Source organism: Stylophora pistillata, chromosome 7, assembly GCF_964205215.1.
Source record: "Stylophora pistillata chromosome 7, jaStyPist1.2, whole genome shotgun sequence".
NCBI lineage: Eukaryota > Metazoa > Cnidaria > Anthozoa > Scleractinia > Pocilloporidae > Stylophora > Stylophora pistillata.
The window spans coordinates 1,718,345-1,724,599 of NC_142525.1; the positions used below are offsets into that span (position 1 = coordinate 1,718,345).

Sequence of the window (6,255 nt, forward strand, 5' to 3'; positions counted from 1 at the left end):
ATGCAAAACAGGCCGTATTGGGATAAACAACCAATTTTCTTCCCACCGGGAATGGGTGAACCTGTACCGACAATTGGAATGGGAAATAAAAAAGGTAAAAAAAAGCAGAAAGGACAAGGTCTGTTGCTGGGCAAAGATTCCCCCTTCAACGGAATACCACTACTGGGGGCACTATTGTAAAAAGACCGCCCTTCAAAAATGTTCCGATCACAAACCTCGACATTCAAAACTGGATCGATTATCTCAAGATTCCAAACTTTGGAGGGGTGATATCCAGAGACCAAATAAAAGATTGCAAGGCGGGACATTCTTTCATTATCAATCTGAACGAATCGCATGAGTCTGGTTCACACTGGGTGGCGATGGTTTTTGGTTCTGATCTCATTTTGTACTTTGACAGTTTCGGTCTTGATCCACCGCAAGGTGTTGACACTTTGCAAAAAACATCGAGTCAACTACGCATTCAACAACACACATTATCAGGCATTGACAAGCGTCTTGTGTGGTTATTATTGTATTTTCTTCTTGAATGAAACAAGTAAAAGAATGAAACCTTCTCTTGCACATCAAAGTTTGTACTCTATCTTCAACGATGTGGTGCAACCTTTGTCGCACAGTGATGCTTTTTCGAACGAACAATTTATAAAAAACTATTTTGCGAGAGGGTAAACCCCCTCGCGCTCCCCTTAAATTTTAACTAATTTTTTTTTCTGAATATATAATAAACAAACAAAAATAATATTGAGATGGGATATTCTGACGGTTATCATGAAATAGATCACAGACAAGAAGGTGCAAGCAAAGAAGGGCCTGAAGGACCACCGGGTCCAAAAGGGGAAAAAGGGGATAAAGGTGACGCAGGGTCGCAAGGACCGAAAGGAGAAAAGGGAGATAAAGGTGATACCGGCCCTGCTGGTCAAAAGGGAGAAAAAGGTGATACAGGATCACAAGGACCAAAAGGAGAAAAGGGAGATACAGGATCGCAAGGATTAAAAGGTGATACAGGCTCGCAAGGACCAAAAGGTGATACAGGGTCGCAAGGACCGCAAGGATTAAGAGGACCTGCAGGTTCAAAGGGTGATAAAGGTGATAAAGGTGAAAAAGGTGATATAGGATCGCAAGGACCGAGAGGACCAAGAGGCCCGCAAGGATTAAGAGGACCTGCTGGTTCAAAGGGTGATAAAGGTGAAAAAGGTGATAAGGGCGATATAGGACCTCAAGGACCTCGTGGACCGCAAGGGTCTAGTGGTTCAGGTAGTAACATTGATCTTTCAGATTTGAAAAAGGCGATAACTTTCACAAGCACGCATGGAGCGGACCGACAGGTTACGGGTTTGAGTGATCAGCCGCTCAACGGTACTGCTGCTGTAAATGAAAATAAACTCAACACCGAATTGGCGAAAAAGGCCGATTCATCAACTGTGTTGAATGGTTTGAGTGGTAAAGCCGATACAGCAGCAGTTATGCTATTGGATGGCACTCAAAAGATGACGGCTAACCTCGATATGAATGGTAAAGATGTTATCAATACAAAGAGAGAAAATTACCTGAATATGACTACAAGACAACAAACTGCTTATGAAAGCTGGAACACTCTCATCTCTCGATATGAAGCGGGTGCAATGAAGAGACATCTAAAAGGTCTACTCGATATTTCTACTCTCTCGAATGCAAATCAACAATACGTTGACAATGTGAAAAAGACAGTGCCAAGCTTTCACAACTTGAATGACAAACAGCTTCTTGATGCTAGAAAACGTAAAATCGTGAATCTGCCTGACACCTTCTCAGATAATGATGAAGCTGTAAGCAAAAAGTATTCAGATACAAAGCTGAGCAAGGCAGGTGGTGCAATGACGGGTGACCTTGCAATGGGAGGCAACAAAGTCACTTCTAGTCATACAGCCTCGGCCGATGATGATCTGGTCAACAAAAAGTTTGTCGAAGATCGATTGGCTCACAACTTAACACCGGCCCAGCTGACTAACAACCTTTCTTACATCATGAGCAAAAACGGTCAGTTCTCTGATGAAGATGATATAACAGGAAAACCTATCACAGATCAGGTTGTTCTGTATCCCACTAATCCCAGAACAAAGCCGTTTGATTTAAGTCTCGACACTTCCAAGGGTTATTATTCATCACGTTTTGGTGTAAATATGTATTCAGCGAGCAGAGCAGAATACACTGTCGTCTGTGAGATGTGTTGGCAATCGAGTAAAGTCGATCCGAACTCTGTGACATTGACAGCAACATCTTCTGTTGAAACAATTTCAACTCAGCGTAGCAATCGTTTTGAAAATCACATCATCGCCTTGATTCACATGACTAAATGGAGTAACGCAACACCTAATTATTTGATGTTTGATATCATTATGAAAAACAAATCTGGTCAGTCTTACGATCAGAAACTTCCCATCTGGGTGATAATCTATGGACCAAGGGGTTATCACAACAGCATACCGAAATCTGTTTGGACAAGTTGGTACAACTTTGCGAATGGAGGGGTTCATATAAATTCTAAAATTACTCTCGAATTTGATCCGACCGTTGACTCTTCCGCGACAACGAAAAAGTATGTTGATGATAAGACAAAGGCTGTTTTCCTCTTCGTGAAAAAGATGGCTCACAGTGATAACAAAAATGTTAGACTGAGCACGACAGCGAGTGATATTCTCTGTCACCCAGCTGCTTCCGCAAGAGGTTTCAACACTGCCTTCTTCTCTGCCCACAACAGTGGAAGAGAGTTAAACATTGTGAAGAAAGGATATTATCAGATTGTTTACTCTGATCTCGTCAACGGTGGGAGAATATTTACTATCGACAAGTCTGAAGACAGCGGCTCAACTTGGACAGAGATTGATAGAACTTACTTGAAAGGTGGTTCTTTCACACAGGTCAATGCAATTCGTGTCATTCAGACAACAGTCGATAACACGAGAATAAGAATGCAAATAACCAGCCGTCATTTCTCCGGTAGAAGTTACGCTTCTCTTGAAGTCAGAAAACTTGCCTGATTCGATACGAGGGGTTAGCCTCACGAGCTCCCCTTTTTGATTAATTTTTATATTTTCTTGTGAAATATAAAAATGAGCTACACGTCAAAAATTGTACAAGCATCTAATCATATTGATTACACCATTGACAAAGAGACATTGTCATTGCTGCAATCTTTGCATGATCGTTTTTACAGACTCGATTTTGTTATGAAGTATGTGAAGGGATTGTTCAAAAAGAAAGGAATTGCACTCGATGTTGCCGGTGTGATTCTTGGTGTTGGTGCGGCTGTACCGACTTCTATCACTGTAAATCCTTTGCTAGCTTTGGTTGCACTTGTTCCAATGACGATTGTAAAAAAGTATAAGGACTTTAAAAAATTTGATTTGAAAATTGAAAAACTCAACATCGCTTTGTCTGTGAACAATTCGATATTGACACACTTAAATCATTCGATGAGAGAAAATGGAAAGTGGAGTATGAGTGATTTGGAATGGATTGAAAAGTATGAAGCGTTGATCAATGATTTGGTGCCAAACTTGGCGCATGCATCATATCACAAAAAATATAGAGATTATGTTAAAAAAAGGTTTGATGTGAATATGTAAGTTTTTGATCTTATACTAAATAGTATAAGATCATCATAACAAAAGATTCAAATTTTTTAAGAAAAGTATACCAAAAATTTTACTCAAAATTTAACTTAGATTTTTTCTTATTAAAAAAAAGCTCAGTCAAAATCTCAGACAAAATTTGGGCGAAATTTATGTGAGATTTATGTGAGATTTTTTTTAATCAGAAAAAATCTCAGTCAAAATTTGGGCGAAATTTGGGTGATAATTTGGGCGATCTTTTTTAATCAGAAAAAATCTCAGTAAAAATTTGGGCGAAATTTTGGGTAAAAATTTGGGCGATAATTTATGCAAATTTTGGTAAACAGAAAAAATCTCAGTCAAATTTTGGGCGAAATTTCTGATTAAAAAATGCACCAGAAACCGTAAATATCCTACTACTGTCGTTCGTAATGAGTTGTCGTTGTGGCTTACCAGGCAGTCTAGGAAAGGAAGTTTGCCATTTTCTTCGACTTCTCTGGTAAACTGTATGTCAGTGTTTTGTTCGTTAAGGTGGTTGTGGAATGCGTCAATTTCGTCGTGTCGAACGGCGGTGAATGTGTCGTCAACGTAACGTAACCAAAGCGGTATCGTTTGTCGGCAAGTCGAAAGGGCGCGTTCCTCGATGTTCTGCATCACAATTTCTGCTATAACAACAGAAACTGGAGACCCCATGGCAGTGCCGTGCAACTGTTTGTAGTGTTTACCGTTGTACTGAAAGTAAGTAGACGTTAGGCAAATGTTTAGCAAGTCCATGATGTCGTCTGTCGGTAGCGGTAGTGGTTCGGTAGATTTTCGGATTGCAGTCTCAGTGCATTGTAATGCTAAGTGAAGTGGAATACTTGTGAACAGTGATTTCACATCAAATGACACTAGCTTGTAGTGTCATTTGACGCTACCAAGACTGTTCAGATACCTGACGACTACAAGCTAGTGTCATTTGATGTGAAATCACTGTTCACAAGTATTCCACTTCACTTAGCATTACAATGCACTGAGACTGCAATCCGAAAATCTACCGAACCACTACCGCTACCGACAGACGACATCATGGACTTGCTAAACATTTGCCTAACGTCTACTTACTTTCAGTACAACGGTAAACACTACAAACAGTTACACGGCACTGCCATGGGGTCTCCAGTTTCTGTTGTTATAGCAGAAATTGTGATGCAGAACATCGAGGAACGCGCCCTTTCGACTTGCCGACAAACGATACCGCTTTGGTTACGTTACGTTGACGACACATTCACCGCCGTTCGACACGACGAAATTGACGCATTCCACAACCACCTTAACGAACAAAACACTGACATACAGTTTACCAGAGAAGTCGAAGAAAATGGCAAACTTCCTTTTCTAGACTGCCTGGTAAGCCACAACGACAACTCATTACGAACGACAGTTTACAGGAAACCGACACACACCGACAGATTACTAGACGAGTCATCCCACAACCCTACATCACACAAAGCCACAACTATCAGAACTCTAACACGACGCGCACAACTAGTATGTGACTCGACAGACAGCTTATCCGACGAGAACAAATACCTTCACCGTGTTTTTACGAAGAACAACTACAACAACGACTTCATCCGACGAAACACTCACCGACCCACTACCACTACCGAAACAAACGACACCGCAACCCCTACGACTACAGCAACCATACCGTACATAAAAGGCATGTCTGAAAACATCTCGCGCATCTTACTACCCTTCAATATCCGCGTCGCCCACAAACCCATCACCACACTACGTCAGTTACTAACCAACGTTAAAGACAAAGACGAACCGAGGAACGGACAGGGAACGATTTATAAGATCAATTGTTCCGACTGCCAAGCCTCCTACATCGGTGAGACTGGCAGAAACCTCACAACAAGACTGACTGAACACAGACGGGCGACGAGGAAAGGTGATGTCAGCAATCACATTGCTGAACACCATCGACTTACCAACCACAACATTAACTGGGACTCTGCGCAATGCCTAACCTACAGCACTGACTATTTTCAACGACTGACTCTGGAAAGCTGGTTTACTAACTTAGAACAGACTCCCCTAAACAGATGTCAACAACTACCCGCCCCATACAAACGACTCATTCACGACATAAACATCACAAACGACCGAAAAAGAACAACCTAGCTTTACCGACAGACCGAAACAGACCAATCACGAACGACTTACGTCACTTGAGTCTCACAGCCAATAACATCACGGCAAAACCAACCGATCATTTCACACGAACTGGAATAAGAACATTCTACTGACAACAATCACACACTTGACTCTGATGATGACTTCCGCACAGGTTGTCGAAACGTCAGTCACTGCCACCGACAACAGTCCTTCTCAGGACTACACTCACCCGGACGATCAGACTACACCTTCACATTAAGATTTTGATTGAACTGTAAAATAACTGTTTCCACCCTTATCCAACTTCTCTGTTAAAAACATCACTATAAATAGCCCACCCCCACATATTAATTTCTTCCCTTCTTATTTGTCTTTTAGATAATGCGGCTATCCACCACACGGAAGCAGCGATTGACGCAATTAATGCAAAGGGAGCGATTGTTCTTCTTCTTCCGCCCTACAGTCCTGATTTCATGCCGTGTGAGGAACTTTTTGCACA

The 6,255-nt window shown here is 41.5% G+C and overlaps 1 protein-coding gene across 1 annotated transcript in view; it reads left to right on the plus strand.

Annotated features, from left to right (window-relative positions):
* LOC148726082 (uncharacterized) overlaps positions 1-6,255 on the plus strand; it is a 107,955-nt gene that overhangs the window by 11,774 nt on the left and 89,926 nt on the right. The gene's annotated exons all lie outside the window — the stretch shown is intronic.